Here is a 7,947-nt window from a genome sequence, read left to right on the forward strand (position 1 = left end):
CCACCTGCTTCTGCCTCCCAAGTGCTGGGATTAAAGGCGTGTGCCACCACACCCGGCATGAACCTAAAAATTGTATAGCCACTTTTGAAAGAGATGTATTTTTGCTCTGGAAATTGTTATTGGGTATGTTAAAGCTGTAATGAAATGCTTCTAAAAAAGAAAAAAAAAGATACTTATCAATGTGTATAGATGGTTATTGTTTAAAGGCAGAAGTGATAACTCAGAAAATCATGTGATGTATGTGTGGGACAGTGAGCATGAACCTAAAAATTGTATAGCCACTTTTGAAAGAGATGTATTTTTGCTCTGGAAATTGTTATTGGGTATGTTAAAGCTGTAATGAAATGCTTCTAAAAAAGAAAAAAAAAGATACTTATCAATGTGTATAGATGGTTATTGTTTAAAGGCAGAAGTGATAACTCAGAAAATCATGTGATGTATGTGTGGGACAGTGAGCAGCTATCCCCAGAGTTGACCTTCTGCACGTGATTCTAATGAGTATCTGTCCTTTTTGGTATATCTTGAATCAAATAGTCTATTTAGAGAAATGGTTGCATTTAAATTTTTCTGAATTTATGTTTATCTTATGGTCTATGAGTGTTTTGCCTGAATGTTTGTAAGTACACTTGTGTCATGTAATGCCTGCAGAGGGTGTTGGATCCCCTGGAACTGGAGTTACAGATAGTTGTTAGCTGCCATGTAGGTTCTGTTAACTGAACCCAGGTCCTCTACAAAAGCAGCCAATGCTCTTAACTGCTGAGCCATCTCTCCAGTCTCATGGTTTCATTTTTAACTCAATGTGACAATTTTTTTTATCTCTGCAAGATTTTTGTATATTGAGATTCATTTTATGACCTTTTTGGGTTTGTTGAAAGAGGAAGCTACATATTAAAAACAGATCTTTTTTAAGGGAGAGACTCTAGCTAGGCTGACTGGATTCCAGTGGATGAACTTGCACTGAAGGGCACCTGGGTACAAATGCTTGACCAGCCAGGCGTGGTGGCACACACCTTTAATCCCAGCACTTGGGCAGATCTCTGTGAGTTCAAGGCCAGCCTGGTCTACATAGTGAGTTCCAGGACAGCTGGGGCTACAGTGAGATCCTGCTTCAAAAAGACAAAAAAAAAAAAGCTTGACCAGAAAAGATTTAACATATATGACAGAATGCATGAAATCTGGGGGGAGGGAGCTATGGGGAGAGCAAGGATGGGGAGATGGTCTAAATTTGATTAAGATCTATTACATGAAATGCACAAAACTCAATAAAATATTTTTAAAATAATAAGATTTTAAAAAATAAAAACAGTTCATATAAAGAACACATTTGAAGTACAGAAAAGCATCAGGTCACAGATGTTAGAGAATATAATTAAATAGATGTGAGTCCCCAAGTTCAGATCTACTTAAAAAGAAGTTTTTATAAAAACATATAGACATAGGCTTGGTGGTGCTCACTTATAGTCCTAACACCCAGGAGGCTGAGGCAGGAGGATTGCCTCAAGTTCCAGGTTGGGGTAACAGAGTGAGCTGAGGACCCTTGTCAAAAAAAAAAAAATCTTGGCCGGGAGTGGTGGCGCATACCTGTAGTCCCAGCATTCGGGAGGCCGAGGCAGGTGGAGCTCTGTGAGTTCAAGGTCAACCCGGTCTACATAGTGAGTTCCAGGACAGCTGGGGCTACAGGGAGACCCTGTCTCAAAAAGACAAAAAAAAAAAAAAAAAAAAAAAAAAAAAAAAAAATCTTGATGTAAATTGAACCATTTCTCACTCCTTTTAAATGTAATACAATTAAAATAATAGACCGGCTCATGAGCTTTTCCTTTTTGTAACCCCACAAAATTGCATAATCAGGGAGGAATCAGGAAGTAAAAATAATTGCAAAATTAAACCATGCAGCCTGTTTTCATAACTCTATCAAGAATAGTGTGTGTGTGTGTGCGTGTGTGTGTGTGTATTTAAAAGATAAACATATCCAGCAAGTTTATCAAATTCAGCAATTCTTTCCATGGCAGTCATAATGACAATAAAAATGAAATTGTTATTAAGCCTTTTGACTCATGCCATCCTTTAAATAATGGTAGAGACAGAAGAGACCAGGCTGGCCTCAAACTCTTGGCAGTCAGCCTCCCAAGTGCCAAGATTACAGGCCCAAGTCCAGGCCCAGTGCCTTAACCATTTTTCAGTGAACAGTTCCCTGTCTTAACTGACCATGGGCACATTGTTGTTCATCAGATCCCCTAAGTTTATTCCCCTTGCAAAACCAAAGCTTTGTTATCTGCTAAAAGCTAATTCCCCATTCCCCTTCCCCTGTTGGTACCTGCCTTCCTATTTTGTCTTTATGATGCTGAGTACTGCACTCATTGGTCTTTTCTGACTAGCTGTCTTAGCATAATGTCCTCAAGGTTCATCCACTTTGTAGCATGATAGCAGTTCCTTTTTAAGGCTGGAAACTATTCTACCACCACCCTTTTGTTTTGCCAGGCAGGATCACAAGTTTACTGGGGGCTCCACACACTCTACATCACATAATGGCACAATTACTCGGGACATATAGGTGGCCTCTGCCCAAAGCTGGGGCCCAGAGGCAGTGGGGCATGACCTCCTCCAATGTGGCCCAGACCCTGTGGGTCCTTACTCTGGGGCAGCCAAAGAAGGGAGATGGTTGCTGGGGTGGGCCATGAGCCTGATGGGGAGTGGGGAGTAGGCTGAAATGCAGGCCAGGCTGGGCATCAGCAGCTGTTACACCTGCATCTGGCTGGTCTCCCAGGTTTCACCTGCCAGGAACATCTCATCCACCATGTAAACCTTGTAGAAGAACAGTTCACAGACATTGTGGAAATATTCATTTAACATGAGGTTATGGATGGCTTCAAGATAGGCCAGGTTGTTGTCCTTGACATCCACACAGATGCAGAAGCACATGCTGGGCAGAACATCAGTAAATGATCTTGAAGTTCACCATCTACAGGGAGAAAGGCAGGCTCAGGAGTATGGAGCATGCTCGGCACCCAATGAGCCTGCCAGCTGTCCCACCATGTGTGATCCCAGACATAGCTCTGTTCCTGGCCCTGAGGGTGGGGGCAGTGTGATGGAGCCAGGCCCAACCCTGCCCACTTGGGTTCACAGTCCAGCAGAGGATTGCTTATCCAAGCCATGGGACAGGGAATCCCCAGGGTTGGAGGACTGGATTTTAAGGGTCCAGAGTGGGCCCAAATCCCTTCTGAGTCTGGAAGTCAGGGAGACTTCCTGGTGGGGGGAATTCAAGCTGAGAGCTGAGAAGATAAGAGTCACTATCCTTTATCCTTTTTGTAAAAAAAAATTTAACAGACAAGTGTGGTGGCACATGCCTTTAATCTCAGCACTCAGGAGGCAGAGGCAGGCAGATCTCTGTGAGTTCAAGGCCAGCCTGGTCTGCATAGGGAGTCCCAGGCCAGCTGGGGCTACTGGGAGACCCTGTCTCAAAAAGACAAAAAAAAGTTTTTCTTTATTTTTATTTTATGTGTATGAGTGTATTGCCTGCCATGTATGTAAGTGCACCCACGTCATGCATGCCCATGGAGGTCAGAAGAGGGCATTGAGGGGTTGAAGAGATGGCTAAGTAGTTAAGAGCACTGGCTGCCCTTCCAGAGGACCTGGGTTCCATTCCCAGTACCCACATGGCAGCTAACACCTGTCCCTAACTCCAGTTCCAGGGGATCCAATGCCTTTTCTGACCTCCACAGGCATTGCACAACATGGGTGTACTTACATAGACTCAAACACATAAAATTTAAAAAATAACAATAAATTTTTTAAAAAAAGGAAAGTGTCAGATCCCCTGGAACTGGAGTTATGGATGGTTTTTAAGGTCCTCTGCAAGAGCAGCCGGTGCTCTTAACCACTGAGCAATCTCTCTCCAGCCCCCCCGTACTTTAATTTTGAAGCAACTTTATTGGGATAACTCACACTACATACTATTCAATCACTTAAAATTATACAATTGATTAATTTTTTAAACATTTATCTATTTATTATGGGGCATGGGTGCATGTGCTATGTCACATGTGGAGGACAGAGGACAACTTCTGGGTTCTGGGAAATTGAACGTAAGATGTCAGGTTTGTTTGTGAGTGCCCTAACCCATTGAGCCCCCATTCAGTGGTTTTTAATGTATTTCCAGTGTTGTGCAATCATCACTACGTTCACTTTTAGAACATTTCACCATCCCCCTGAAGAAACCCCATTAGCAATCCCTCCCTACTTCTCCCAAGTCCCCCAGTCTTGGGCAACCACCAATCCACTTTCTGTCTCTGTAGACTGGCCTATTCTGAAATTTTAAATAACAGAACTATATGCTATATAGCCTTTTGTGGCTGACTTGTTTAACTTAGCAAATCATTTTCAAGGTCATCCATGTTATAGCATGTATCATTTCATTCCTTTTAAAAATGTTTTTGCTGAGCATGGTGACACATGCCCTTAAATCTCAGCACTCAGGAGGCAGAGGCAGGCAGATCTCTGTGAGTTCGAGGCCAGCCTGGTCTCTCTGTGAGGCTAGCTGGAGCTACAGGGAGACCCTGTCTCAAAAAGGAAAAAAAAAAATGTTTTCATTGTAGTGTGTGTGTGTGTGTGTGTGTGTGTGTATTCACAGAGTGGAGATCAGAGGACAACTTGTAGGAATTGGTTCTCTCCTTCCACCAAGTGGGTTCCAGGGATTGAAGTCACATGGTCAGGCTGGTGGCAGGTACCTGTACTCACTGAACCACCTCACTGGCCCTTCATTCCCTTTGTAATGTGACAAAATGTACATAACATATAATTTACCATCCTAACCACTTTTTAAAATTTTACTGTTATTGTGTGTGTAGGTGTGTGTGTGTGTGTGAGTGCAGGTATGAACATGCCACAGCACATGTCGGGGAGTCAGAGGACAACTTTATGGAGTCAGTTCTCTCCTTCTATCTTTATATGTATTTAGAAGTACAAACTCAGGTTGTCAGGCCTTCTTGGCTGGTGCCTTTACCCTCCATCTCGCCAGCCCCTTGGCCATTTTGAAGTACACTTTTCAGTAAAGTACATTCAAATTGGTGTAAGCCAGTCTTCAGAACCCTTCATTTGTCAGAACTGAAACTATAGCTACTGAACAACAAATGGCCGTCTCCCCTCACGCCAGCCTCAAGCAGTTCTTTCTGTCCATCTGAATGTGACTACTCTGAGCATCTCATATAAGTGAAACCTTGCAGTATCTGCCTTTTTCTGGCTGGCCTGTTTCACTTCGCATATTGACCTCAAGAACCTTGCCACCTGTGCCACTCAAGCTCTAGGGCAAGTCAGGATGTCCTCCTACTTCATTCCTTCCTCTGGCTGAATATTCCATTGTAGAGTCGACTACATTTTGTTTATCTGTTCAGCAGTTGACAGGCATTTGGGTTGTTTCCACTTTCTGACTAGTATGAATAATGCTGCTCCAAACATTCAAGTACAAGTTTCTGTGTGGACATGTTTTCAGCTCTCTTGGGGATCTAACCCAGGAGTGGAATTACTGAGTCATATGATAACTCCATGTTTGACTTTTTAAAGAGTTGCAAAACCTTTTTCAAAGCCACTTTCTCACCAGTAAAGCATTATATAAAGATTTTGATTTTTCCACATCATTACCAACACTTGTTGTTTTGCTTTATATTTGTTTGGGGTGCTTTTGTTGTTTTGGCTTAGATTTGTTTGTTAGTTTGGTTTGTTTTGAGACAGGGTCTCATGTAGCACAGGTTGGCCATGAACTGATCGTGAAGGTTAGATCTTCCTGCCTCTTCCGTGGGATTATGGGCTCAGGCCACCAACCCAGGCTACCAACACTTGTTATCTGGAAGGTAGTTTCATTGCATTTTGCATTTCCCTTGGAACTAATTTCCACATGTTGTGGAAGTGTCTGTTCAGATCCTTGGCCTATTCTAATTATTTATCTTTTTATTGTTGAGCTGTGAATTCTTTATTCTTTATACAAGTCCCTTACCAAACATATTTTACAAGTATTTTCTCCTATTCTCTGGGCTTCCTTTTCACCTGTTTTTTTTTTTTTTACAATATATTTTTTATTGATTTTGTGCATTTTATATAATACATCTTAATCATATTTAGATCCCTTCCCCTATCTGCATCCCCCCCAAAGACCACCCACTGGATCTCAGGCATTCTGTCATATATGTTAAGGCCTATCAAGTCAACTTTGTGTAAAAAAAAAGTTTTTTTGTGTGTGTTTTTTCCAGAGTGGGGGGCGTTGAGACAGGATCTCCCTGTAGCCATAGCTGGCCTGGAACCCACTATGTAGAGCAGGCTGGCCTCTATCTCACAGAAATCTACCTTCCTAGGTTTCCCAAGTACTGGGATTAAAGGGCGTGTGCCACCATGCCCAGCTCTAATTTTTTTTTTTTTTCTTTTTTGAGACTGGTCTCCCTGTAGCCCCAGCTGGCCCGGAGCTCACTGTATAGACCAGGCTGGCCTCAAACTCACAGAAATCCTCCTGCCTCTGCCTCCCAAGTGTTGGGATTAAAGGCGTGTGCCACCATACCCAGCTCTATTTAGTTTTTACTGTCGGTTTACTAAAACTAAAGTCACCTGGGAAGGGAGGAACCTCTATTTTTACTTATTTATTTTTATATTTTATTTATTATTTTTATTTTCTGTGTATGCGTGTATTGCCTGCATGTAAGTAAGTGCACCCGTGTCGTGCAATGCCCGCGAAGGGCAGAAGAGGCTGTCAGATCTCCTGGAACTGGAGTTATGGACAACTGTTAGCTGCCATGTGGGTGCTGGGATTTGAACCCGGGTCTTCTGCAAGAATAGCCAGTGTTCTTAACCGCTGAGCCATCTCTCTAGCCCCTTTTATTTATTTTTTAAATTATGTGTATATTTGTGTTTCTGTGTGTGGGTATGTGCAGGTGAATGTGTATCCCTGCAGAGACCAGAAAAGGACACTGGATCCCCTGGAACTGGAGGTATAGGCAGTTGTGAGCCACCTGACATGGGTGCTGAGAACTGAATTTGGGTCCTCTGCAAGAGCAATATTGGCTCCTAACCACTGAACCATCTCTCCAACCTCTTCATAGTTCACTTTTTTTTTCTTCTTTGATTTATTTTATTTTATTTTTATCTTTTTGAAGGAGGGTCTCCCTGTAGCCCCAGCGGTCCTGGAACTCAGTATGTAGACCAGGCTGGCCTTGAACTCACAGAGATCCACCTGCCCCTGCCTCCCAAGTGCTGGGACTACAGGTGTGCTCCACCACCCTGGCATAAATGAAATTTTTTTAAAAATGTATTATTATTGTTACTTTTTTTGTCTTTTTGAAGCAGGGTCTCCCTGTAGCCCCAGCTGTCCTGGAACTCACTATGTAGACCAGGCTGGCCTTGAACTCAGAGATCTTCTGAAAACTTTGTGTACTCTTCCTTCCTTCCTTTCTTTCTTCTTTCTTTCTTTTTAATGGGGCTTTTTGCTACTCTAACATTCCCCCCTCTGAAGAGGTAACCCTAAAATCTTTCAGGGATTAGATAAGAGTTCCCAAATATTTTTGACATTTTTGGCCTTTGAAACAGAGTGTGTTGCTAAGAGGCCCAAGGACATTGTGAGTTTTAGCCAAGAAACTGGCTACTTTTCTTTGGGGTCTTTTTACCCTAACTGCCTAGCCAATTCCTACTTCCCATTCTTATCACACCATCCTCTGAAGAGGTTACCCAAATTGTCAGTAGGAAATCGGGATGCAGACCGCTCTGGCTTCTTCCATGCTGAACAGGGACGTAGGGTGAGGCAATTGGAGTACCCCTTCAGTGGGTCTATCTAAAAGACTCACAAATTGTATAACTCTTATCTCTAGGGGGAAAAGAAATCCCTGAATTGTGAATAGGAGATATGAAGGAGAAGTAAAGGCAAGAGTAATTAGCATTACAAGTTCTAGACAGGGAACTAGAAAAAAGTCAGAA

The sequence above is a fragment of the Nannospalax galili genome, unplaced genomic scaffold, assembly GCF_000622305.1.
Source record: "Nannospalax galili isolate Female #2095 unplaced genomic scaffold, S.galili_v1.0 scaffold218, whole genome shotgun sequence".
Taxonomy (NCBI): Eukaryota; Metazoa; Chordata; class Mammalia; order Rodentia; family Spalacidae; genus Nannospalax; species Nannospalax galili.